At 42.4% G+C, this 27,539-nt stretch overlaps 1 protein-coding gene across 16 annotated transcripts in view; it reads right to left on the bottom strand.

The window, feature by feature from the left end:
- MYT1L (myelin transcription factor 1 like) overlaps nt 1–25,355 on the bottom strand; it is a 288,821-nt gene extending 263,466 nt beyond the window's left edge. For 10 of the 16 annotated variants that reach the window (XM_081905999.1, XM_081906014.1, XM_081906012.1 and 7 more), the window contains exon 1: nt 18,991–19,423. The gene's annotated coding sequence lies outside the window, so the exon portion shown is untranslated. Of the gene's footprint in view, nt 1–16,494; nt 17,608–18,981; nt 19,425–25,265 lie in introns of those variants that run through there. The other 6 variants (XM_081906001.1, XM_081906002.1, XM_081906000.1 and 3 more) reach the window with 4 other exon arrangements.
- Between the last annotated feature and the right edge of the window lie 2,184 nt (nt 25,356–27,539).

The raw sequence follows: 27,539 nt of genomic DNA, 5'->3' as shown, positions 1-27,539 counted from the left end.
AGCCTAGGGCTTGCTGATCAGATGATCGGCGGTTCAAATCCCCGTGACGGGCTGAGCTCCCATTGCTGGGTCCCTGCTCCTGCCAACCTAGCAGTCTGAAAGCACATCAAAGTGCAAGTAGATAAATAGGTACCGCTCCAGCAGGAAGATAAACGGCATTTCCGTGCACTGCTCTGGTTCGCCAGAAACGGCTTAGTCATGCTAGCCACATGACCTGGTTTGAGGCCGGCATTAAGGACATGGAGCCTATTATTGCTACAAAGGACTAGGCTCTTGTGAACTACAAGTATGTGCCATGTGAGAAGATGCTTGCTGCAATAATAATAATAATTTATTTATACCGCACCCATCTGGCTGGGTTTTCCCAGCCACTCTGGGCGGCTCCCAACAGAATATTACTCATAATAATTAAAAAGCGATAAAACATCAAACATTAAAAACTTTCCTAAACAGGGCTGCCTTCAGATGTATTCTAAAAGTCAGATAGTTGCTTATTTCCTTGACATCTGATGGGAGGGCATTCCATAGGCAGTGGCAGAGGAAGGGGGTGCAAGGGGTGCGGTCCGTCCTGGGTGTCATCACAGGGGGGGTGACAAAATGATAAAAATATGAGTTTAGGGGGGAAATGGGCTCACGAAACATTTTAGTTCAGTCAACAAACGTAATGAAATGCGGCTGGCACTGGGTGCCACACAGCAGGGTCCAGCACTTTCTATGGGGCCTGCAACATGCCCAAGCCATGCATCTCTCCTGGGAGTGGCATGGTGGCTTGGGCGCCTGCAGGCTCTGCACTGCCTTAAACAGCAGCATGGAACTTGCGTCTGCCCTCCGTCTCTCCCTCAGCCGCCCTACAGCTGAGGGGGAGGCAGTGGAGAGGCTCCATGCAGCACGCCCCACCCACACCCGGCACCTGAGTGGCTAGCTACACTGCTGTCCACAGGGTGGGCGCCACTACTGAGAAGGCCTTCTGTGTGGTTCCCTGTAGCTTCAAGGAGTGATGCCCATTGGATTGCCAGACAATATGCCAATGACTACGGGCTAAAGCTGTGTCAGAACATTCAACTCGATGCGGAGCATCCCACTTCTACAACAAGCATAGAAACCAAGCGGACTGCCAGAAAATACAAGCCCCTTGCTCTGTGCCCTGCATTGAAATGCAGCAGGCTGCTTAAGGTGTAATGGAGTTTGCAGTCCCTCCTCTGCTAACTGCCCCCCACCAACAAGCTAGCAAAATGTTTTGCAGGCTAGTAACTTCTCTAGGGACGCGGGTGGCGCTGTGGGTTAAACCACAGAGCCTAGGGCTTGCTGATCAGAAGGTCGACGGTTCGAATTCCCGCGACGGGGTGAGCTCCCGTTGCTCAGTCCCTGCTCCTGCCACCCTAGCAGTCTGAAAGCACATCAAAGTGCAAGCAGATAAATAGGTACCACTCCGGTGGGAAGGTAAACGGCATTTCCGTGCGCTGCTCTGGTTCGACAGAAGCGGCTTAGTCATGCTGGCCACATGACCTGGAAGCTGTACGCCGGCTCCCTTGGCCAGTAAAGCAAGATGAGCCCCACAACCCCAGAGTCGGCCACAATTGGACCTAATGGTCAGGGGTCCCTTTACCTTTAACTTCTCTAGCCTTATTTAAAACTACACATTACAACAGCAGTTCTGTGTGGCTACACATAGAATCACACAAGAGCAAGTGTACGTTTGTGAGAGAGAAGGAGATTTTGTTTATTTACAACATTTGCATACTGTGCTTCATAATAAATATCCCTGTTCATTCTTAATAGCAAAAGCAGTACATGAATGAGGACTGCAGAACAACCCTCACACTTGCATTCCTCCTTTGCAGAAGTTCACACGTTGTGAATGTTCTTAGCTGAACACCAACACAAGTGGGAAGCATATAGAGAAGAAGGGCTGAAGTGTGGTCAGTGGCAAGTGCGTGGAGAGTTCAAGTAAGTACACTGCCTTTGTCGTTAAAATCAGACCCACCATTTCTACATGAATGCCATGTTTACATAGACAGAACTGTTGGTGTCTTATCTGTTGTTGTTTAGTCGTTTAGTTGTGTCCGACTCTTCGTGACCCCATGGACCAGAGAACGCCAGGCACCTCTGTCCTCTACTGCCTCCCGCAGTCTTATCTAGTTCAGCCCTAAAGTGAAGCTCTTCCAGTATGCTTCTAATCCAGCATAGGGGAAATCCAAAGAAAATCACCACTATTTCAGTGTTAATGTATTCATGCACTTGTTTGCTGTGAATTTATGGCTACAGAACCTGCCACACAATGTGCTGCCTCTTTTCAGATATAACCAATATTCTGCTTGTACTGCAGAATTTTTTGTTCCTGCCTATTTTTGATAGCAGCTGCTTGCACTACTGCCTTGCACCCTATATGTCTTTAACTAGTGAATGCCATTAAATCAACTTCTCTAATTGGCCAAGGGCCTTGTTTGAGATCACCATCTCTGTATAGTAATTTATTGCAGTTAGAGTGCAGGGCTCTGATCAGCTAAAGCACTTAACATACCCAGCTTTAAGCATGTGAATAAAGCATGTGTGATAATGACTAGGTAGAATGGGATGTAGGGGGCAGGATGGAGACAGATTGTCATTGCCACCCCATATTTATCTCATTGGTACACACTGGGAATGAACAAAAGCAAACAGTTCACTGCCTATAAACCCCAAAACTTTGCATTTCTTTCACTTGTTGTGTTTGTTAATGATAATATCAGCGATTAAAAATAAACGCACACACCTGTATCTCTGGAATTTACTTGGCCTCAGACTTCTTAATGTGATGCAGACTCCAGAAAATAGAAGCTATATGCTTTTAAAGTCTCTTACACAGAACAGAGGTCCAGTGCAGAATAGTTAATTTGTGAACGTGGTGCATGCATGTCTTTAAACAATGCCTTCTTTCCAAGAACTTAAAATGGTTGATCTCAATATATATGCATTTCCTAGTAGAGACAGAAACCTGGGTTCAACTCAGCTCAAGTATTTATGGCCTTGGTAATTATGCCAGGTGAACTGTGGAACATTTTGCACATGAAGGACATTCAGAAAAGTTTTCAATTTTTATTTGTGTATAGGAGGCCTGATTCAGGATGGACAATGATGCAGTAAGTGGGGGGGGATGAATCTTAACAGTTCAACAACACTTTGTCTAAACTTTGGTCTCGTATCTTGTTGGAAATTAATTTGGCTGTACAGCCAATGAATTTCGTAAAATAATTTCTAGCTGGGAACAACACCGTTTGATGTGGAAAGCTTGATAATCTTTTTTTACTACTACTACTACTAATAATACTAATTTATTATTTATATACCGCCCATCTGGCTGGGTTTCCTAAACCTTCCAAGTGTCTCTATTTTCCAGGGGCAGTTCCAGATTTACGGCTGTCCCGGTTTGATCCCAAAATGTCCTACTTTTCCTTAGTACAGTGGTACCTTGAGTTACAAACACCTCAGGTTACAAACACTTACCTCAGGTTACAAACACTTCAGGTTACAAACTCCGCTAACCTGGAAGAGTTACCTGGAGTTGAGAACTTTGCCCCAGGATGAGAATGGAAATCATGTGCTGGCGGCGCAGTGGCAGCAAGAGGCCCCATTAGCGAAACCACGCCTCTAGTTAAGAACAGTTTCAGGTTAAGAACGGACCTCCGGAATGAATTAAGTTCGTAACTGGAGGTACCACTGTACATCCCTATTTTCTTCGGAGAAATGTTGGAGGCTTTGCAACCCCCAAGCCAAGGAGACATCTGACGGCAGCCCTGTATGGTTTTTTTAATGTTTATTTTTTAATTTTGTTTTTATATATGTTGGAACCTGCTCAGAGTGGCTGGGGCAACCCAGCCAGATGGGTAGGGCACAAATAATAAAGTTGTTGTTGTTGTTGAATAGGACATCTCTATTTTCATCTGAGAAATGTTAGAGAGTATGGCAGGGCAGAGCTCTATAAATCCATGCTGAAAATTATAACTGGTAGCATTCATTGTTTCATTAACAACAATAACAACAGCAGCAGAAACCGTAACATTAATTTATACACACAAAACATCCCATGCCCATCATCATATCCCCCTGGGACACATTCAGAGTCTTCTGCACAGTTCTGATTGCCACACATCTGAGGATGTCACAAAGATGGAAAGAAACAGAGTATTTAAAGGTGATCATGGAATGGATAAGGGACGCGGGTGGCGCTGTGGGTAAAACCTCAGTGCCTAGGACATGCTGATCGTGAGGTCGAAATGCCAACCTAGCAGTTCGAAAGCACCCTTAAGTGCAAGTAGATAAATAGGTACCGCTTTATAGCGGGAAGGTAAACAGCGTTTCCGTGTGCGGCACTGGTGCTGGCTCACCAGTGCAGCTTCGTCACGCTGGCCACGTGACCCGGAAGTGTCTTCGGGTGGCGCCGGCTCCCGGCCTCTAGAGTGAGATGAGCGCACAACCCTAGAGTCGGTCATGACTGGCCTTCGGGCAGGGGTATCTTTACCTTTGCCTTTTATGGAATGGATAACCTTTCACATAAAAACTGGTTGAAAGTTTTGTGGGGGGAATTCCAAGGGTTGTAAATGCTAGAGTTTTTGTATAATTATGAATGGACCAGTTTTTAATGGAGAGACAGATTGCTCCCATGTTATACTGCTGCTTTGGGTTACCCAATGAAATTCATTAAGCTCAGAACAACAACAAAAGTACTTCTTCAGATAGAGTTCAATTAACTAAATACAATTCACTGTAGCAAGATGTGACAAAGGACCCTTGCTTAAATTGTTTTTAAATAAGGTTAGACAAATTTGATAGATCCGTAAAGGGTTATTAGCTGCGTTAGCTAAATAGAAACACCGTGTACAGAGGCACTGTACCTCTGAAAGGCACTTACTGGGGACAAACAACAAGAGATGGTCCATTTGAATAATGCAGAGTGCCTGCCTTTAGAAATAGAGTGCTAGTTTAAATATATTTTGTAAGTGAGACAGCTGTTCAGGAATCTCTGTAGAAAGTGAGTGGGTCTGCATTATGTAATCAGTCTCTACATTTTGTGTCTTCATGCTATAATCATTATAAAATGTTATTATCTATGCCCTGCCCTCCAAGTCTTCATCCTAGAAGAATGTCTACACTGCTCAAGGAACAATTTCTGCTGGTCTTAAATTAGGATACAATTCAAACTGGAATTTGAGTTTTAAACTGTTTGAGTTGTAAGACTGCTCTAGTGTTTTCTACCATATAAAATTCCCACAGGAGACCAAATAAGACAATGCCATACAAGTTTCCATTTATTATCATACTTTTCCATTCCTTACCACTCTGGAGAATTTTCAGGGTCAAAGCTATGTTTCATGAACATTGTTTGGAAACATTTTATTCATTTTCTGGTGTGACATAAGGTGTTATTTATGCCATAGTTTTTAACACAAATTACTGCTATTCATTAACTCCTTCCTTTGTCCCTGTGTTTAAATCACCCCAAATCCAGGAAATAACAGGCCACTTGAATACCTGCTGCCAAAGTCCATGGCTACCAAACAAATATCCAAGTTGGGATTATACATTATTACTTATGGCGTTGAATACCGATGAATACAGGTTTGCTAACTATCTCATACATGCTCACAGCAGCCTGTCATGATGCCACTAATGCTCATCCATGCGCTAAAACCTGCCTCCATGCATATGAAGCAGTTTCTGGATAAGACTGACTTATTTTCAAACCTACCCTTTATGAAAAGTTCCATATGTGTAATAAATGTAGGCAATTATTACTATATTTCCAGGAAACAGTCAGTAACCCACACTTCACTTTTGCAGTATAAAACGTACATTAAGTGATATACCTGCCTCAAATACAGGACATATAAATTTTATGATAACTGGAAGTACAGGACCTCCAAACTGTTAATGGGTGTTCATCCAAATTTGAATGGGGGCACCAATACCACTCAATGGGAAACTTCAAATACCGGTAGTATTTTTAGATGTCCCAAAACTGGGTACACTCTATTTTAGTGGGCTGCAGGACTTGTTTCCAAAAGGTAAATATTAGCTGAAATATTGTAATATGCTAAAGCATATATAATTAGTTTGTATATATAATACCAACTTCAGAAACCATGACTGGCTTCAGGGAGCTAATTCAAGAATCCCTCTAATACAGGAAGGCCCCATGAAAGGACCTAAGTATGCATACAGAAGGTCCCATACTCAATCAATGGCATGTCCAAGTGGTAGGGCTGTGGAAGGTTCCTGTCTGAAACCCTGAAGAGTTGATACCATTTAGCATAGACGACGCTAAGCTACATGGATCAATGGACTGATTTCATATAGGACAGTTTCCTATGTTCTATTGTTCCACACTTTCAGAATTACAGAAATGCAAGGAACAAGTGAAATGCAGAACTAGCTTCCTGTTTTTGAACTTCCCTCTGTAAAGATCAGAGCAAAGTTGGGCATCTCCTCCCCACAGTGAGATGAGTTAACTCCAGATGTAAAGACAGCTTACATCTCACTCTGGGGAAGGGCTTCAGGGTGGATGTGGAGAGGTCCATACACTGTGCTTCAGCAGCAGGAGTGTAAACAAAAGCAGCATGGACCACACACATTCTTCCTCTCATGTATCTTCTCCATAAAGTTGCTAAAGCTCCTGTGTACTTCAGCACTAAAGACGATAATCATTCTATGTCTGTCCTGAAAATGAAATATCCCTGACAGATCATGGCTAGCAAATAAAATTCCCTTTAATTATAAATGGAATTGGTGTGGATAGAAGCCTTCAGAGATGAACTAATTTGGAAGATTTAGACATCTGATTGTAGTTAATTTGCAACAGAATGGGACTGTTTTGTACTGAAATAAGCACACTCAAGAACATCATCAATCTAAATAAAGCTTCACTATACATCAGAAGATACTCTTGGGTGTGAAATGTACCATGCATGTTGCCACCTATATTTTAAAAAGGGAGCAATGATAACGGCTTTGTTTTTTCCTTAGCTGTCCAGCAAATTTAACTTTCCATACTTTAATTTATATTTACAAAGCCAAACCTTACTGAAGTTTAAATGCATCACACATGACCATTATGCTTTTCAGTGTGGAAAAAAGGATTAATATTAGATTTGGTCAGGAAACATATCTTGATCAGGTATAGTTCTAATGAGCATCTGCCTAATTTGTGGAAGTCATGAAACTCTTTGTCCTGGAAAGGTCAGTTTGCCCCTTCTCTTGTTTCACTGTTATTTGTTTGTTTAGGCAGACTTTTGGTTTTTTAGATAGATAAGGGAGGTGCTCCAGACTAATTTGAAATCATCGCTCTTTTTCCTGAAGTCACTGCTAGAACTGGGAGAAGAGAAAGGCTATATTTTTTGGAGTTTTACGTAATCAGGCAGATTTTTGTTAGATTGCACTTACAGTGTTTACTTCTATTGGTATCCTTACAAATTTATTTCTGCCTCAAAAGTGCTGACTCTAAACTGGAAAGTAGTTGGCAACTGGCAAGCGCTAAAGCTGTATCTCAAAATGAAGAGGCTCTGAATGAAAATTTGCGTTTGTCATTTTATAGACATGACTGTTTAATTTCACTACATCAAAACATGCTTAGTCAGATAAACCAAATTAAAACAACAACACTCTTAACACTGAAATAGGAATTAATATGAAAGAAATTAATAGTTGTTGGATGCATTAAGGAACAATGCATTAAGTCTGACAGGGATCCAGATTTCACAGGTTTAAAAATCTGTGCTTCAGCCTTTATTAAAGGGGAGGCTTTTTTATATAGCTCGTTCTAATCTCCCACAGCTCCAGAACAGCGCAAGGGACTGTCACCAGTGTGGGAAGGTAAGCCCTCGCGATGTCATCATAGTAATGGCAGCCTGCTACAAAATGCTGTTCAACCACCCTTTCTCAGCAGCAGGACGCCTTTGCAACCTGTAGAGGTGACAGGAAGTCAGGCCTTGTTTCCTGGTAATGCCTCACATCACCACATAACTCCCCTGCACACGATACAGTGGGGGGGGGGGTCCAACATCATTCCCTCTTCCTCTGTTGGTGGCACATGCCCTCCCTCCTTGATTCTCCGTGCAGGCTAGGGTGGTTTGGGGCTGTAAAGGAACTTTTTGCTCACTGGTTGCTCATTGTGGCTGGTGAGTTTTTTCACCCACTCCATACTGACCAGTAGGCAGATGTCATTAGGGGTCTGGTCCACCGCTGTAGACAAGCATATCTGGTTCAATTTGGTCGCTTTTGGTAGTTAGGTGTGGGATGGGGAGAAATAAAATTTCAGCAAGGTGACCTTAGAAACCTTTCATGGTGAAGGCATCACCAACCTGTGTTGCTGACATGGGGTGACACCATCATCAGAGACACACACCGTGAGCAAAGGAATCAGTTGCCAGAATGTATCAGTAGAAAAGAAGAGCTTGAATTTTAAAGGCCTCCACAAGAAGCAAGCAAGCAATCTTGGGTCAAAATACTACAAGAGAACTCTGCTGGTGCCCAGCTTCTTTAGTATTGGTGAGTGCACAATAAAATATGAGATCAAGGTCTGAAACAGCATTAGCACAACTAAAAGCTATCTGAATTTGCAGCAGAAGGTTGAGAAGAAACAAAATAGAATGTAGTCTTTTCTACAAGGTCTCCTGCTTCTTAGTAATAATACATTAGCAAAAGTGGTGGGGACTACTGGAAGGTAATTATGCAGAGCAGATGTAATAAGAATGACAGGACCTCACAGCTGGCATCAGCTATACCTGTAAAACTGCAGCCTGGAGTACCTGAAATTCACCAAATGGCTCCAGCATAGAACCATCCGCATGTGCATTCTAGACAGCAGCCAGATATGGGCTTTTCACCCAAACTGGAATGTTTTGCTTCAGATGCTAACACTATGCCAAGAGGGTTTCCCATGTTAATTTTTACCACATCCATTAAGAGCATGCCACCCACTTTTGTACTCCATGCTCATTAATCCAGAACCGCTTCTCCAACATCTGCCCTTCACTCATGAGCATGCAGTAACAGGATATCCACTCCTGTATGGCAGGATGTTTTTGGTTAGACCTTATAGTTAAGGAGAGAGCTTAACCATGAAGTGGGTTCAAACAATAAACTAAGCCAAACAGCGGCTTAGCTCCTGCACCATGCAGAGACAGAACTAGAAGGTAGGGAGCAAAGTGGGTATAAGCCTCTCTCTGCAAGTGAGCACATTTGCACAGACCTAGTTAGCCATAGTTAAGCTGCCATGCAACCCAGGCCAATATTATGATTATTTTCCTTTTATCTTATATATGTATCTGGGCAGGTCCAGCTGTAGTATTCTCCATGTTGGGTGAGAAACATATTAAAAATGAAGAGTAACTGCAATTGTATCTGCATGCAGAAAATCCTAGAACATGAACTTGTTCACAAATGAATATTCAATACTTTATAACTACAGCGTCAGGAGGTGGTTTGCATGTGTCAATAAGCTATCAGAGATCAAGCAGAGCAGACAGAACTTTTACATCAGCACACATTTCAAACACAATGCTTTTCACTTGATTCCTTTCACATGTTCAGCTGCAAATCAAAACGAATAGAGAAATCAAGTTCCATGCAAGTCTGTGTAAAAACAAACTGAGAAACCCAGTTGCTCCAAAGTTTCTAAATGTCTATGAATAGGTTACATTACAAAACCTGCCCTTTGGAATTCCCTTTCCTTGAATCCAATACAGGTGCCATCTCTGTTGTCTTTTTGGCACCTACTGAAAATCGCCCTCTTTCAACAAGCTTTTTAAGCTGATATCTTTCCCAGTATGTATTAGAATCATTTTTAATGTGTTCTATTGACTTATCCCTTGTTTGCCACCCTGGCCGCATTTGGAAGAAAGGGCAGGATACAAATTAAATAAAGAAATAAATCCATTTCTTGACAAAGAAAGTAGGTAACTAGACTTATTTTGGCTCAGCACTGCATTGAGTCAGTTCCATACCTGGGATGCACACACAACCCATGTACCGTAAATGTCGTATGCTAATGGTAATATGCATGTTGGGCCACAAATGTTGAATCTGCATAATGGCTTATGCCCAATATATTTAAAAAGATCATACCCTTGCCTAAAGTCAAATCTGTTCTCAGACTGGCTGAAAGAGCTATCTTAACAATACCATCTATTTGCCAAAATTCAGCAGAAACTGAAGTATTTTCAGAGCTGCCCTAAAACTGGGCAACTGCCTTCACCCAGAGGTTTGTCAAACACTTGAGCTTTTTTTTTAAGAATAGCTGTAAGCAGTTTATAATGCATAAGAAGCTTTTAGCATGCAAGGTTGTGTCACCATATAGATGAGAGTGTAGCATTTTGATGTGTTAAAACAAAATCATGCTTCTAAAATCAGTGCATGTTGCTAATTTGCCATCATCTACCCTGAACATTTGGGAAGAGGCTGGATAGAAATTTGAATAAATAAAGCATACTCCAAGACAGCTCATTTTTAAGTGCAGCCCTACAATCTTGTGCTCTCAGTTTGCATACATATTTTTTAATGCTATCACTGAACATTCTGTCCACAATCCAAAGGCAGTAGATGGTCATGACAGACAGATTGTTGACAAGTCTGCTAGGAAGAAGGAAAAAAATCCATTAGTGATCTGGATTTTAAGTCCAAGGAACTGACAATGAAATTGTTTAAATCACAATGGTATCATCAGTTCCTGATTTCTACCAAAACTTAATTTGCTGGCATTTAGATGTTAATATTATTGATAACCAGTAAAATATTTCAGCCTATTACTGTTTAGATCATTAGTGACTCTCTCTCATTTGTAAACAGGTACAATAACTTGTCCTTGGAGGGGTGCAAATGAGAACATTTCTTGGCCTGATGTATATGTGTAGCTAATCCCTTGGGGAAATATTGTTTTTAAACTTGTCAAAAACATAGTAGTTTTTCAGGATATTTGGAAATGGGAATAAAGTTGACTAGCTAGTCCCTTGGACTATCAAATGGATCGAAGGTACTGATAATTACGAGGTCAGTTTGGGACACTGGCATGAATTATAAATTTTATGCTATTCAAAAGTATACAACCTGTTGACAATCACATTTTACTAACAACATGCTTTATCAAGACTATTCTGGTTCCCAGTAAAATATTTGGAAGACAATGGCCCGGTCACGCTAACCCAAATCTTTGCTTAGCATGACAATTCTTTGCTTAGTTTGGCACTTTGCTCCTTCCCTGTCTTTTTGCAGTTGCACCAAGCTTAAACAAAGTTAGGTTTGGCATGTTGTCCAACCCCAGAGTTGTGGTTAAGTTTTATTCAGACTAACCATGAGCTATAACAAAGAACAAACCTTGGCCTCTGGTCAAATTCATTAATGCCCTTTTATGCTTACCATTTTAATGTACCTTTTTAACAACACATTCTTAAAAAAAACTAAAAAAAAAACTTAAGGCCACAATTCAAACTTAACTGGATTGTTTCTAGTGTCCCTAATCCTTAGCATGCCTTCTACTAACTAAGTTCTAATGAACTCTGGGAAATTTAATTCTGAGTAAATAGGGTTCACATTACTTTCAATTATTTGTCATAATGTATGTTTGTCTGATGCTTCACATACACAAATCTCAATAAATCTATCAACTACCCTTTGTGATAGGCCAATATTATACAGTATATGCATTTTTAAAGGAAGTTGATGAGACACACAAAATGACTTTGTGGCTGAGGAAGGATTTGAACTGGGAATCATTCCCACCCCTAGCTGCTGCTTTGGAATACTATGCCACACTAACTCCCTGAAATCACAATGGTTAAAGTCATATTCGAGAGCTCCAGAGACAAAATCAATCCTGCTTAAGCCCCACTGAACTAAATGTGAACGGAGCTAGTTGCAATAGAGTTCTCCTTTATTTTAATACATCTTCAGGACAAATGTACCAATGAGTTCTTGTTGCAGCTCTCAAACACATTAAGATGAGTTCAACTTTAAACAAAGTCGGTCCCCACAATCATTTCTTGGTTATGTTTTCTGCAATAAATTTCCTGTAAGTTTTGTATGTGTGAGAGAGCACTGTACAAGATAATATCCCACCACCTCTAGAAAACTTTCAGAATGTGAGCTGAGATAGGATATGGCGATAAGCAGTCTCATAACATGCCTGATATATGTCGGGTATGTGTGTCACAACACTACTAACCACCATGATGGAAGCAAAATCATGTTATGTTGGCTTTATCACATCAGCTGCAATCCCAAAAATGGTTGTACAAATCCACTACTACTGACAACAACCCCTCTTTTAAACTAGAGGTGGTACAAGAGAAACATATTTTACTGGCCCACTTATTTACCTGCATAGCCCGAATTCTTAAAAAAAAAAAATCTGAGACGAAAAGACCCAATACTAGTCAGGATAAACCAGGCTTCCCTGGTTTAGTTTACATTTTTAATCAAGAGGCTCTCCTCAGCTGTGCTCTTATAAAAAGCATGTCAGAACCTCAGTTCATAGCCCCATGGCCCATTGATTGAACATCCTTTGGAAGTACTAATACGTCATGATTCCTTCTTCAAGACAGATTGAAGAGAAATATTGTTTAAACTATATTTTTCATCTCCAATCTGTTAGTCCTTCCAAAGCACCTTGTATCAGAGTTTTCAGTTGTGTGATCCATCAAGCATAGCAGAATCATTATGCACAGCCTAGAAGCAGAAACAACATCCCATCCGGTGTTAAATGTGAGGCAGGACTCAAAGGCAAAAGATCATCCCTTCCATAATTTCTTCAAACAACAAATCTCAGGTATCCTAAGCTCACAGCATTGGGGGGAGGGGGTTATATGAAAAGAACAAATGTTCAGGAAGTGACAGAGATGGACAGAGTTAAATGCTGTAACATGGTACTTATTCACAGCACATTAGGCAGAAGAACACTAAAATTAGGCATAACATTTTATTCCCTTGGTAATATTCTTCAGCCCTGACCAGAGATGGTAGAAGACAAAATTTTGCTTGGAAAAATGAATTTTGACACTAACTCTGCCCCAATAATACCCCAATAAGTATAAAATGTAAGGTGGAACCATATAGTCTGTTGGACCCAGTACCTGAACATTTAAGCTAATCCATCACAAACTTGACTATTTAATATGTTCTTCATTTCTACAACCAAAATAGAAATAAATTCTAGAAGGTTGAAAAATGTAGAAAGCTAAAAACATCCAGTCCTAGAACAACATACAACTGAAGCTAAATAAATAAGGTTTTGCTGTTGTAAACAGCATATATGGACACTGAGGACAAAGAAGCTTTAACTGTGCTGTGTTCAAGACCAAAGTAGCTGTCTGCTCAAAACCTATCATGCAAATGATTTTTAAAACAGTGCTTTCCCTACCACCCCATGGCCAATAACAACTAGCAATGAGCAGCACAATCCACAACCCACAACTTACAAACAGCTGGATCATTGCCAGATAGAAATAGAACATCAGTATATACCATGCCTTTTTCTAATCAGTTTCCCAATTCAAGAGCACCATGCTGGCATGAGATATGCCATGCTGGGATGAGGGAGATGGGTTTTGAAAAGAGCAGACCCTGATGCTGAATGGCCTTAAAATCTTCAATCTTACAGATGTTTATGAGTTTGCCTGGTGCAGAGCTATAATCAATTTGCTTATGCCTGACCCTCAAGATGCATTAAATTTATCCTGAAGGAAACTAGTGTCTGAAACCAATCGGCCAGACTCATTAGACACGTGGGAGTTTCAGAGAACCGAAGGGCCTACTGGCAGATGCAACATTGATTTCTGTATGTTCACAATTTACCAGACTGCTCCATACTAGACGTGATGGCTCTCTATGGGGTGCCCTGCAGCCTTGATTATTTCACATCCAAGCTGGCTAGCATAGTTATGTGGCAAATGTATATTTGCAGTCTTTCCCAAGGAGCAATATTAAACTCTGGTACCCACACCATATCTAACGAGATAAAATAAATAAAATAAACATTTTACTTTAATGGTCTGTTGGACATTTTTGCGACTCGAACCACTTCTCTATTCTCCTTCAATAATTTTGTAACTTTAAATTTTTCACATAAACATGTTGGTACTAATAAAAGAATAATGTACTTTAATGGGAGGAAATCACATTTAATCAATATACTATTAGCATGGGTGAACTGTACTTTGTTGACAAACCTTAGAATTTACAGTGTGCAAGTTACTTGCCCCAATAAACAATTTGCAAATGTTGGGGCTCTGTGTTTCATAAGGGTTTAAATATCACCACAAAGCCTCCCCATTGCTTACAATCAAAGAAGGAACAAACAATAACAAAACGGTACATTTTGTTGAACTATAATGGCAAGAGGTACATGATGACAACAGCAGTTATTCTGCTTGATACAAGTGTTATCCTAGAAATTGAGATCACTTACTAAATGTGATTCTGAAGGATGGCATTTGAAAGAACAGCTATATTTTGAACTACCATTGTGTCAAAAAGTATAATTACTGTGTGCCTGCTCAAGTTCATGTGTGTGCGTGTGTGTTTATTGATAAAGTATAGCAATGGTTATGTCTGCAAGGCACCACTGCTTCATTACATTCAGAACAGCACTTTCTGAGAATGTTTATGGCTGGTTTGTGAGTACACACACCTCTCTCACTATATATAGGGGTGGGTATACCCACATGTTCATTTTATGTATATATATTGGCTCAACTTCTGCATAATGTGAAATTATGAGGAGTCAAAACAAACTAGAGTTCCTCAAAAAGCAAATTTAATGATTCACTGCACTATATGGAAAACAAGGACAGGGAAATCGTACCCCCCCAAAAAAACCAAGATAGCTCACCATAAAGTCATACTATAAATTAATAACTTCGGTGAACAATCTAGTCACGTATGCAGTGGCAGGAACATACTTCAGCAGTGTATACTCAAACACAAAAGAAGATCTGTTGCTGGCAATGAGCAAACTATTTTGCATACCAAGCTCTTAGGCTTGGCACCTAACACTTATTAATTCATCAGACAAGACAATCTATAAACTAAGCTAAAAATCAAAGTACTCCTTTTAGCTCTTTCTTAAAACCCCCACCCCACCCCCATTTTCAATTATTTTGTCTTTTTTTCTTTTCTTTGTGTAAGCTTGTCAGTAGAGCTCACTTTTTTCCCAGTGGCCAAAAACAGGACCTCTATCTTTTAAAAAGCAATTATGTTTTTATTTACACAGATTTTTGATTCTCCCACTTATCTGGGTTTTATTTTGTATTATAATCTCACTATACTTAATAAATACATATGCATATGTCATTTAACTAGATGGTAACCACTAAGTTTAAGATCAGCATTCAAACTTGAACAATGAGCGAAAGTAACTGCAAGCTGTTACATATGAAGGGTTAACAGTTTGCTCAAACAATTCTTTGTCTGGTTATTATTGTGTCATTTTTACCATACTTAGTTCTCATATTTGGTATTTCATCAAAGGTAGCCTGAGAACCCCAAAATTTTAAGATTTGCAGCTCCTTAGTATATATATATTTTCTACAAAGAAAAGAAGTGAGGGGGTACACTTATAAATTAGACCCCCAAAAAACAAAACAAAAACCCCAAACACTCCACAGTCAATGTCTAGTGGCTAGAGGACTAATTAAATACAATTAAGGGATAATTTATGCTTAATTCCAACCTCACAACCAGGATAGGTTGTTTTTGGCTTTTTAAAAAATTAGGTCAGTTAAAATGAAAACCTCAGTTTTTAAGGAGATTAACAGCCATTATAGCAGGATAAAACTACTCATATCATAAAAAGAAGGAAGGCATTTTCAACCAAATATTCTGGTAATCCAGCACAATTATACAGTAAACATGTAAGTCAATTATTAGCTTACTAGAAGACTAAATTATATTCAGGTCCTGTGACAGACTTTGGAGTAACTGCAATAATAGATTTTACTGTCTACATTTAAATAGGCTTTTTTTTTTTCTTTTGCTATCTCTGTTCTGCTTTTCTATACAGAATATCATTTGGCAGTACAAAAATAATACTTCCCTTCACCCTTTGCCACCTCTGTATCAGTAAGTCGTTAAGGTTCTCAGAATCACAATATAAGGCACAATATTTCAGTCAATGAAAACATACACTCTCTCACAAGCATGTCACACAGAATTAATTCCTTCTGAAATTTTAACTGAAACAACATTTATTAAGACTATCCGTCTGACTTTCTCCTTTTTAGAAAAATAAAAAATAACGATGCAAACACTGAATAATGGCTGCTGTGCATTTCAGAAAACAAAACCACTAAATTCCTGTTTGACTTAGAAGAAGAATCAGGTTCTCTCAATATTTCATATATTCCCCCCCCCCCAATGCATGCAATAAAAAGAAATAGCCTATTCTTTTGTTCCCTCGTCAAGCAAATCAAATTCCTTGCAGTTGCTGAACTGAAAGCCAAAATAACGAAGTATAAAAGAGGGCATGCTTACCTTTATGGGCTATCAAATGGAACGCAGGAAAATTGCAAAACAAAGTAGTCCAAATGAATTATCTATGCATGCAGTCCAACTTTGCACTTTCAAGTAGGCCACACCGTCAAGCAATCATTTCAAACACCAGCCACCCTGCTTTTCCATCTTCGAGATATTCACCCAGAAATCTGTGACAAACCAGCTTCACGCTAACAACACAAACTCTTGCAGGGCTTCCAAATGTCCACCATTTGTTTGCCGTTCACCCAGTCAACTTTTTCCAGTGCACATCTTCTCTGTGTGTGTGCATTTCCCGAGGTACAAGAGACAGGAATTGCTCCTCATTTGTATGCTAATTATTTTGCCACACAGACAGAAGTCATAATGTTTTCAGACAGGAACACAATGGATCCAAAGTTGGAAGGCAAGAAATTAATAAGTTGACGCCACTAAACGGCAGAGGAAGATGTACATGTGTGCAGCACTCTGCTTGCAGGATCAGCAGTAGCCTCCATTTAAAAGAACTAGCAGCAGAGAGGCAGGCAGTGGGCTACAGGAAAGCCTAGCTGTGTAGTATATGCATCAAGCACAGGTTCCCTTAGAGACCACATTACTGCAGCAAAATAACATCAGTAGCATACTGCTGACTGATATCCTCCTCTAGCTGCTGTAAATTTCACCTCTGAATTAAGAGAGGGACTCCTCACCTTCCTTTGCCCCCACTTTTGGATTACAACAATAGTTTCTAAATCTCCTGTTTATTAGACTCGCCAACAGAGTCAGGCAAGATTGAGGATGTATACTGTATGCTGCCTACATTGTTACCCACAGGCCCCTAAATCTCTGGAGGTGTATCATGTGCAATGCTGTATTTAATATAATAGATGGGAACGGTAAATACTACTCAAGCTATTTAACAGCAACCCAGTGAAAGATATATGCTTTTAACATGGGGTCTCCAATTCTACGACGGACAAAAGTCTGCTCGTTATAGAAAAAGCCAGGAATTTCAGCAAGCTCCCTACCATTTTGATGTGTTTCTTTGGAAAGAATTAAAACTCTGCTTAATCCTTATATAATCGTGCAACGTGTACAGGGTTAACTCCAAGTATGTCTTTAACCTCATTTTGGTTAGCAGATAGCCACACATACCTTTGAAGGGAAGGCGCAAGAAAAGCAAACCTTTAATGAGGATAAATGAAAATAAGCCAGGACTGCAGAGCCAGATATATTAAACAAAAACCATCTCTGGTATAAAGTTTGGGAACAAAACTTTTGTGTGTGTGTTTGTTTGTTTGTTTGTTTGTGTGTGTATGTGTATGTGTATACATACACATACATGTGATGATTCATATACAAAAAGGCTAGGGTATCTGGAAGCTTTCTTCAGAATTTTGTATTTTGTTTCTGATGCACTTTCTCCCAAGGCTAGCAAAGAACTGTTTTAAAGGGTCATCAGTCAGACACACATCTAAATTAATTCACTTCAGGCACACAGCACATACCTGAAAAGTCTAACCTGCATAATACTCAGTCATAAGGCAGGTAACTTTGCTGTTACTGTTGCTTGAAACATGACCCTTTAGGAACTTTGTGACTGTAACCCTATGCTTAAAAGGTCAAAATAAATTTGACTGGCCAGTTCCCTGCACAAGAAAGGTTTGTCTTTTTAAATGTATTTTATGCCAACTTTTCTAAATTCTAATTATTGTGGTCAAAACCAGTGAGCTAGGTACAAGCTGTAGGGACCTTTACACGGAGGCACTCCACAACTACAGGAACACCATGAAAAGAAATCAGAAACATCTCACACAGATGGCAACACACACAAAACTACTCTTCCTGGTACTATTTTTCCCCTCATGTATAAAACATGTAAGGACATTGGAGAAGTAACTGGTGAAGAGCTGTAAGAGAGAAAGCTTTCCCTGTGACTGAGGGACAAAATCTCTGCCCACTCCACCTTCTCACACAGTATCTTATCAGAGTGCTCTGTGTGTGTGTGTGTCTCTCTCACACACAGACAGTAACACAAGCCTGCATCCATATATATCTCTCACACACACACCATAGTTCCCTCACGAGTTCTCTCTCACACACGGTCAAACCCACCCACCACCCCATTCACTCACATCCCACCGTTTTCTTCCCCCAACCTCCCCCCCACACAAGCACAACCTTCCACAATTTCCCCTCACAAACGCGCGCGCACACACACACACACCCCAGTCCCCTCAGAGTTCTGTCACACACAATGCCCACCGCCTCCATCTCTCCCACCACACAATGCAGACACGCGTGAAGTTGCCCCTTCTCCACACACCCCAGTTCTCCCCATCTCTCTCTCCCCCCCCTTCTTCTTCTTCTCCTTCGCCATCCACTAGCTCCTGTTGTGTGTGTGTGTGTGTGTGTGTGTGTGTTGTGTGAACGCGCGCGCGCGCCCTCCTCCCCCCCCCTCCCCACCGCCGCCTCGGAACTGCAGCCTCCTCGAAAAGGAGAGACAACAATACTGACCGCTCCTGCCGCGGCGGAGGAGGCAGCTGGGCTGACCCCAGCGCGGGAAGTCACACGGCGCACCTCCTTGCGCAGCCACACACCAGCCAGAGTAATCCGCCTCTCGCGGCTGCCTGAGGTGGCCCGAGAGAAGAAGGCCCGAGACGAGAGACGCCGCGGCCAGCGGCGGCCGCGCACCAAGGCTCGCTCTCTCTCTCTCTCTCGCTTGGCAATTCCCTTCCCAGCTCGCACTGCAGTCTGTGAGGGGAAGGGAAAGCCTCGCTGGAGCGCAGCCCGCCCTTCGCTCGCTCGCTCGCTCTCTCGCTTCCCTCCTGGGCTCTCCCCGGCAGCTCCACAGACGAGGCAGCCACGCTGAGGGCAAACTTTGCTGACAAATCCTGCCCAACGAGTGTGTGTGTGTGTGTGTGTGTGTGTCGGGGTGCGCGCGCTGCAGCGAAAGAATGCGAGGGCACAAGCCTTTCTCTCCCTGGACTCGATGGGGGGGGGGGAGGCGGGACGCCGAGGTGTTTCCCCAGGAAGGAAAAGGGATCTTAGCGGGCTGCCCCCTCCCTCGCACCTGGGCTTCCTCGCACCTCGGCTTCTCCATCCACGGAGCCTCCTGGGGCTCCCTCGGTTACACCTAAAGCCTCAAGCAGGGCGTCTGACCGGGGAAGCAAACAAACAAAACCAGACTCGGAGTAACCTGGTGTGAACCAAGGGTCGCGATCCGAAGGTTACCCAAGCCAGACCAAGCCTGCGCTGGCTTTCTCGGGAGTAAGCTTCTGTTACTCCCGAGTAAGTGTGTGCAGGGCGGCACTGCAGCTTTTCCTGGGGTGGGGGGGAGGTTAAAGCTCGTCATCGAAACTCAGGGGACTTACTTTCAAGTAAAATAAATAAAAATCCCTTAAAATAAATAAATAAAAGTAACCCAGGATCGGGAGGGAGAGAAAGCGTGTTAAGGCGCTTTTTCATCGGATACAGCGCGTGGACAAAGCGTGATATAAAGCATCTTCACTTGTCCTGGAAAAGCCCCGTCGATTTTGATGGTGAAGGAGAACCGTTTCCTGGGTAAAATTAGGAGCCTGGGGTTTCTTCACACTTCCAGCTGGAAGTGGCACTCTGAAGGAGAAGGTATACCCAGGGGAGGGCAGGTGTCCCTCAGATATCATGGGAGGGCACCTTGCACTGGCTCAAAGGCGCTATGGATTTGTCACTGCTTTCAGGGTACTGATAATAAAGCTGGGTGAAGGTTAACTTGCCAGGGCTACTGATGACTTTCTCCTAAAATGATGCAAGTGGCTTTTGGGTGGCAGGTTTCTTGGGGGGGGGTTCCTCGTCCGAATTACTCAACGTTTGAAATGGGAAGAGGAATAAGTATCAATTGTCAGTTTAAATGGGCATCTGTTTCTATGGCTTTTGAGGTCAACTCTACTTTCCCCCTTTTCAAAAATAAATAAATTGTTAAGAATTTGAAAATGACCATCTTTTTGAAAACAAAACAAAAGCATGTCCTATACGAAGTCCCCTTACATGCAGCTATCAGCAGGAGCAGGATGAGGAAGCTCATACGGATCTTTCACATTTCTCCAGAATGTTTACATCATCTGCATTAGGTGCCTCCCTGAAGTCACAAAGGCAAGACTTTACAGCCCCTTTCATAATTAGCGCTGCACCAAGGGTGCAATCCTAAACACAACGGGAAGTAAACCCCATTGAGTTCTGAGTAAGCATAGTTAGGATGGCACTGTAGTACACAGGAACCCATGCAGACGAACATCTTACCACAGATTCCCACCGGCTGTGTAAGAGAAGTCGCCTTACCACTTGGTACCTTGGTGCAGAAGAAAGTTCACCCGAGGTTCTTTGGTCATCTGCATAGGCTCAAGTGCTAACGCGGATTAGACACCCTTCTTGATGAGCATGCAGTGCGAGGGGATGGGGAAATCCATCCTTTACCCACTGTGACTCTATGATACGATGGTTATAGGGAGCTAAGGAAAAGGAGCCTGAGTATATATACACTGTGCTGTTTTGAAGTGTGGATGCATTTACTCCTGAGAGAAGTGTTGGCGAAAAAGCAAGCAGCCCCCAACTCTAGGGCGAATGCACTTACAATTGGGTGGTATGGGGCACCTAAAAAATAGTGAAATGTGGTGCACCGCCGGGGAAACATCGCAAAGCTCCCACGCCCTGACTTCAATTGAAAGTCAAGGTAGGGACCCCAAACGACTGCAACAGAACTGTGGCGAGTTCAAAAAATAGCAAGTGCGGCAAATCGCTGCACTCGCCAGACTTGGGCTGGATGTTGGTGGGGTGTCGTGGGGCTTCCTTTCCCCAAAGGTATCTCTGCAGCAAACGGCTCTTTCCACTGGGTAAAGCTGTCATCCACGAAGCACCTATAATGAGAATGCAACGCCTTCTCTTTGATGCGCACGGGAGCAGGATAACGCAGTTTGTCTCATTCAGCCCCTACACTTGAAAACATAACGTTTCATTTATTTTGACTGGCTGGAGCGGGAGAGGGGCCGGACCTGGAGGAACACGAGACAACGCCAGAAGTACAACAGACAAGGTTCACCACTGCCAGGCTGGAACTGTAGATCTTTGTGGGAATGCAGAGCTGTGAACAGCCTTCATTTAAGCAGCAAATTGTAGGTGTCACTATGAATGCCTCTGTCCTATATATTCTCTCTTCCCCTAGCTTCCTCCTCTTACTTTCTCCCCACCCTGAAAACAATACACACGGGCACACGCACAAGTCCAATACTGAAATCCCATGCACACGTAGTAGCAACTCCCATTGCATACACCGGGAGTTACTTCCCGTGTAAACATGCAGAATATAGAGAGCAAATAAAACTGGCCTCAAATAAAGCGTTCACACTGTGCAACCAGGAGCCCTAATTATTGAAAGTACATTATTGCATGCCTAATAGCTCAGTACTAAACATATTTTCTTAGAAGCATGCATAGGATTGCATCTTTAACAGAGTTGCCTAAGAATAAGGAGCGGGGCATATATGCATATCTAATTGTCTCTGCCACAAGTCCCTTGAATTCAGAGAAAACTCTGAACACAATGGAGTCTAATGATGGCTTGGAATTTTCAGCATAGTGGCACGTTTCCTGAAGAATAGGGAGGATATTCAAAACAGGATGGAAAAGTTGCTGCACATGCGCAGTAACCGCATCTCATGATAACAATGTAGCTTCAAATAATAAAGTCAAACAGCAGACAGCTTCGTTGATCATGCGCGGATGCTATGCAAAGCATCGTGCTTCAAACAATGTTCTTTTAGACTTAGTTCAGGATGCTGACGGGGTGTTAGCTCCACACAATGAAGGGGGGGCAGAGACTTCTCAGAAAAGACAATCTCTATGATTCTTTAGTACTACAGCTGAGACGTTCAGTTAAGCAAACGCTCTCGGAAGAAATAAATGTGCGTGCGTGAGTGAGAGATAGGGGGGCGTTTAACGTCTGAATATGGGTGGGAGTCCATTGCAAGCGCGGTGGAGTAATTGTGAAGAGTTTAAAGTGATGGTGGGCATGCTATTGTTCGTAGGTTTGTGGGGAACACTAGTCATATTTGTTCCAAACGGGCTCATTTGAAGGCAAGCAACGCTGTTGAAGGAAAAAAACCTACAATGTCAATAATGTCCTAGTCTTAAAACTGTATGTATGAAACAATGAGCGAGCGAGAGAGAAATTCCTATATCTTTCCACCCCAACGTTTAGCAGGCTAAGTAAAATGCATGCATGAATAAGGACAAAAGTGGATATATCTTGCGTGTTTTTTCCTCTTCAAGAATATGCATAGTGCCTATGATGGCTGTGGAGTATAAACATTCCCCTTTCTTTAACCTGCTCTTTGTAGTAGAGTCGCTGAACTGAGGGAAGTGAGTTATTTTCCTATTTGCCAGTGAACTAATAGGAAGTCAGGACTCAAAAGTAATTGCTATCAGCAACGGACAGCTCCTGGTGCTGAAAAGAGAAGCCGCTTTCATAATACAGTTCACTCAAACAACCTTCGGAAAAATCACAGCAAAACTGAATGAGGTGGCAAGTTCTTGGGCTGAATAGCACTGTCTGCAGAACAATGGCTGCCAACTCCAAATCCCACCATAATCACATTAATGAGATTAATCAGTGAATTAGCAGCAGTCAAATGTCAGGGTGGCAAGGAGGAATCCAACCAAGCTTGGTAATTAACTTTTGTGGGGGCAGGGAAAGGGAATCAAGTGCATTATCTCTTTTTGGTGGTTGAAAAAAGGCATGTTATTCCCTCCCACACCTCACTACAAGCCACTGGAACTTCCTGAAACTTAAAGGGTGGTGGTATTAAACTCTGAATGGTTCAGATTGTTATGAAGCAAGCTATTAATTCCCCCCCCCCCCAATATTCTCTAGCTGGCAGCAACTGAGGAAACTAGCATTTTTATATCTCCTTAGTCTGTTGAGAGTTGGTTGTGATTGAGCATATTGGTGTGAACAAGGCTGTGTAATTCAACTTTCACCAGAAAATCCAATTAGTGCTGGAACTATGTTTGATACAGAACTATAGTGGAGTTAGATACCTACATCTCTTTATATACATATATATATATATTAAGCAATGGTTAAACCAAACAGTTTGTATGGCAAGAGACAGCAATGCAGAGAAGTACTATTTAAAATAGCAGGTCAGGTGACCTGTCAACCAAGTTGTTTTAAAAACTCTAAGCTTCTATGTATATATGAACTAAGCAAGTTTTACTTCCTTAATAGGGTTCAAAAATTCCAATTTTCCATTGAAATTGATCTGAGGACTAGTGAAATTTCTTTTCCATTTTAAATTCAGCCCACCAGGAATAGTTCAGTCTTTCAAAAGTTATTCTTCATTGATGCATTTTGGAATTAAAGTTATGTACAAGGGGAGAATCCTTCATTGGCTGCACTTTTAGTTATTTAGCAGAAGTAGACATTCTATATTCTTCAGGGGAAAAATACTGCCCTCAATGCTTTGTCAGATATTTACTTTTACTATGACTTTAAAAACATCTATAATTACATTGTATGCAGTAAACCACTTTTTAATATATATAAAAGTCTTTGATTTGCAGTATTTACAACTGACTTCCAGGACTGTATCACAGGAAATAAAATGCAAGTCAATTTGTTCTTTGGTGTTTAATCTTTTTCATAGCAAGTATAAATTCAGCAGGAGAATCAGCTTAGTATTTATAACTGTTCTTCCATAAAGGGAAGTAAATTTGCTGTGCCAAACTATTACAATATTTATCACACACACCAAGTTTGCATATCTGAAAATTTCAGTGCAGTATTCTCAACTCTGTGCCATCTTTAAATTGAAGGTTGTAGAATATAAAAATGGAATTTAATAAGAGTTAATTCTCACATGTTGTGACAAGTTAAATATATCATAACTCAGCTCTAGAACTGAAACCTATGTATACATTTATTTTAACTTGTTGCATAACATATATACATTGCCAGTCTTTTGTCATGGTGATTTTAAAAATACAGGTGTTGAGAATAAAGGCACAAGTTGGAGTCCACTTACTCCAGAGCAGCCCATTAAAGTCAACAAAACTGCTCCACAATAAGTTGTGCAATGCCAACTTAGTGTCATCGTTCAAATGTATCTAGATCTCCTATTAATGACTGGTTATGTTCAAGTGATGAATGGGTATCTATGAAGTTTCTGCCTCGATTGTTTTCTTAGCAAAGCAAGTACTGTTCAGCATGCAGCAACTTTATATATAAACAGCATGCTTCCTGCATGCACGATAATGGCTGTATACATTCGCGACAGATTTCACCCTGAGATTACTTCCTATTCCAGAGTCCCATGCAGTTTCGACAGCACGGCAAATATGCTGTGAAGAATTTGGAGGGAGAGGAAGGGGGAAAGGGGGGTGGGGTGGGGGTGGGCAAGCAAACAATGGAATCTGTAGGCATTAAAACTACCCAACAACTGAAGCAAAATAATATGCAGTCAGCTCAGACAACCAACCCCCAGATGAACACAATCCACAACCTTCATTCACCGTCAGATAAGCTACAACATATGAAATCTCGACACGGTTAAGGGAAAGAGGGTGGGGGTCGGGACACACACAGATGCCTTAGCTCGCTGCAACTTTAAACGGACGAGAAGTAGTTAAAAAAAAAAAAAGCTTGAAGCATACCGCGGAGACCCCCGGAAAGATTCCGTTTTCCCCCCTCTTCACTGAATACTGAAAAAAAAAAATCCCACGTTCCATAGATTTTAAAAAATAAAGTAAAACACACCCACCAACGCTCAGTGTTGAAAACGGCGGGTGGGGGCGGGGGCTGCGAGAAGACTGCGAGGGGGAGAAAATAGCCCCTCGCTCTCTCCCCTCTTTCTCTTTAGTGTGCAGGAGCTATGGGGGGAAAATGTCGCCCTGGCAGAGATGACAAATTCAGAAGGAAAGGCTAGCAGGCCTAAGGGATCTGTTTTACTTCCACATACATCCCCTAATGCACGCACTCCCACTCATTCTCTAGATATGGTTTCCCTCCTCCCGGTTCCCCCTTTCCTCTCTCCTCCTCCTCTTCCTCCTCCTCCTCCACTTCTCCCTCCCTCCCTCCCTCCCCTCCTCTCTTTCTTTCCACCAGCTCCAAATCCCCGGCATATGACCTTCTGTTAAATAGATAAAAAAAAATTGCTTATCAGTCATGCAAATGAGGCTGAATTCATTTTCCACAACAGATGGCCTCATAGATAATGATGATGGAAGAGAGAAAATTGAATGTCTCTCACAAGGTGGTCATGGCAACCGAGAAGGGAATAATATCAATAATAAGCCTCGCTGCATAATAAGGTTGTCAATCCCACAAATCAAAGTCTCCGGCTAAATCAGGTAGCCCACCCCACGACTAGCTATCAGGTAGGAAGAAAAGGAAGAAAGGAAAGGATCGGAGTAAACACAGACAGCAAAAGCCGGGGAGGTTGTAGGTGCGGGGCGTGCGATGGGCATTACCACCGAGTTCAGAGACCAGGAGATGATCCAGAGGTCTCCCTCTCATTCTGTCGCTAATTGTGCTTTATTTAATTATTTGGGGAGCAGTGGGGCTTTTCCTTCGCGAATTCCGCCCCGTTCCCCCTCCTTTTAAAAAAGGAAGGGGGGGCGAGGAGGGAAAGGGAGAAGAACCACCCAACCCAGAAACGCTGGTATATTTTGAGCTGGATCTGCTGCGGGCTGGTGCCAGCTTCCTGTGCCTTCTCTGTGCTGTCGAGTGGCGCATTGATGCAACAGCGGCTCGCCTCAGGCTTCCACCTTGGCTCCCAGGGGGCCATCCTGCGAAATGAATCAGCAGCCATCCTGAGCAGGCTGATTACAATGAGAATGGCAAGGCACATGTCTGGGCGGAACTGGAGAGCCGAGCTGGGCTGCTGCTGCTGTTAGTCTGGCAAGCAAGCAGGCTCAATATAGCTTTTGCTAATAATGGCTTCCTGCGCTCTCTCTCTTTCTCTCCTCCCACCCCACCCAGCACGTTTTCCCCCACCCCTTCCACCATCGCCAACCCTCGTTTTTTTCCCCTCCCGCCCGCCCCCCACACATAATGGTTCTGATTTCCCTTCCTTCCCTCCGTCTCTCCCTCCTCTCGCCCCTTAATTGTATATTGTTCGCAGCCACAGTCTGTCAGGCTGACAAGCGCTTATTGTGAAACTGCAAGCTTTCTTTCCGGGGTTTTCCTCCTTAAAAAAAAGCGCTAGGGTGGTAAGGGGGCATCTTAGCTGGCAGCTAGAACTTACTGCCAACCCTGAGCTACGACAGACAGCTCAAGGAAAGGGGGGTGAGAGAGAAACTAGCCCGATTAATTTCTTATCCGTCTGTCCTTATACTCCGGGGGTGGGGAGGGCGCATTGGAAATGTGCGCATGTGGGAGAAACACGATGTGTTTAATGTTGGCGATTATGCCCCACCAAACCATCCCCGCTGCTAATTGAAAAAGCAAGTCGCTTCTGCTCCATTCGCGGTGTGTGTGCCCGCAATAAGCAGTTGGGATGGAGGAAAAGCTTAGGGATGTCCTGAAACGCAGTTGCCTCATTGGATGAGAAGAGGGCGGCCAGTCGCGTTGGGGAGGGGAGGTGGGAGAAGAGAGCGAGAAAGCTTCTACACTTTCAAACATGATGTCGTCCCCCAAAGCCATTTTTATTTTATTTTAGTTTGGGCTGGGCGAAACGTGTTGCTTAACGAAGATCCTCCTTCGCTCATCTATGCTCATATTTTCGATGGAGGAAGGAGGCAAACGAAAGCAAGTTTTGGCTGCTCAGATTCCGGCTGTGCCAGCCTATTCCCTCCCCAGCGTACCGCAAGCCAATGCTTTTGGTTAGCTTGCCGTAGGTCTTCGAGATGGTCCTGCGCATTCTGCGCCTGCGCCCTGTCCATCTTCGCTCTCCCCTTCTCTGTAGAGGTGGCATGTGCGCATATATACAGTGGTACCTCGGTTTAAGAACAGTCCGGTTTAAGAACGATTTGGTTTACAAATCTATATCTATATCATCTATATATATAAACGGATAGCTACAGTCTATGTTGAA

The sequence above is a fragment of the Podarcis melisellensis genome (assembly GCF_964234715.1).
Source record: "Podarcis melisellensis genome assembly, chromosome: 3".
Classification (NCBI taxonomy): Eukaryota; Metazoa; Chordata; class Lepidosauria; order Squamata; family Lacertidae; genus Podarcis; species Podarcis melisellensis.
Note: the sequence above shows the minus strand (reverse complement) of the source record. Positions and strands in the feature narration are given on the sequence as shown.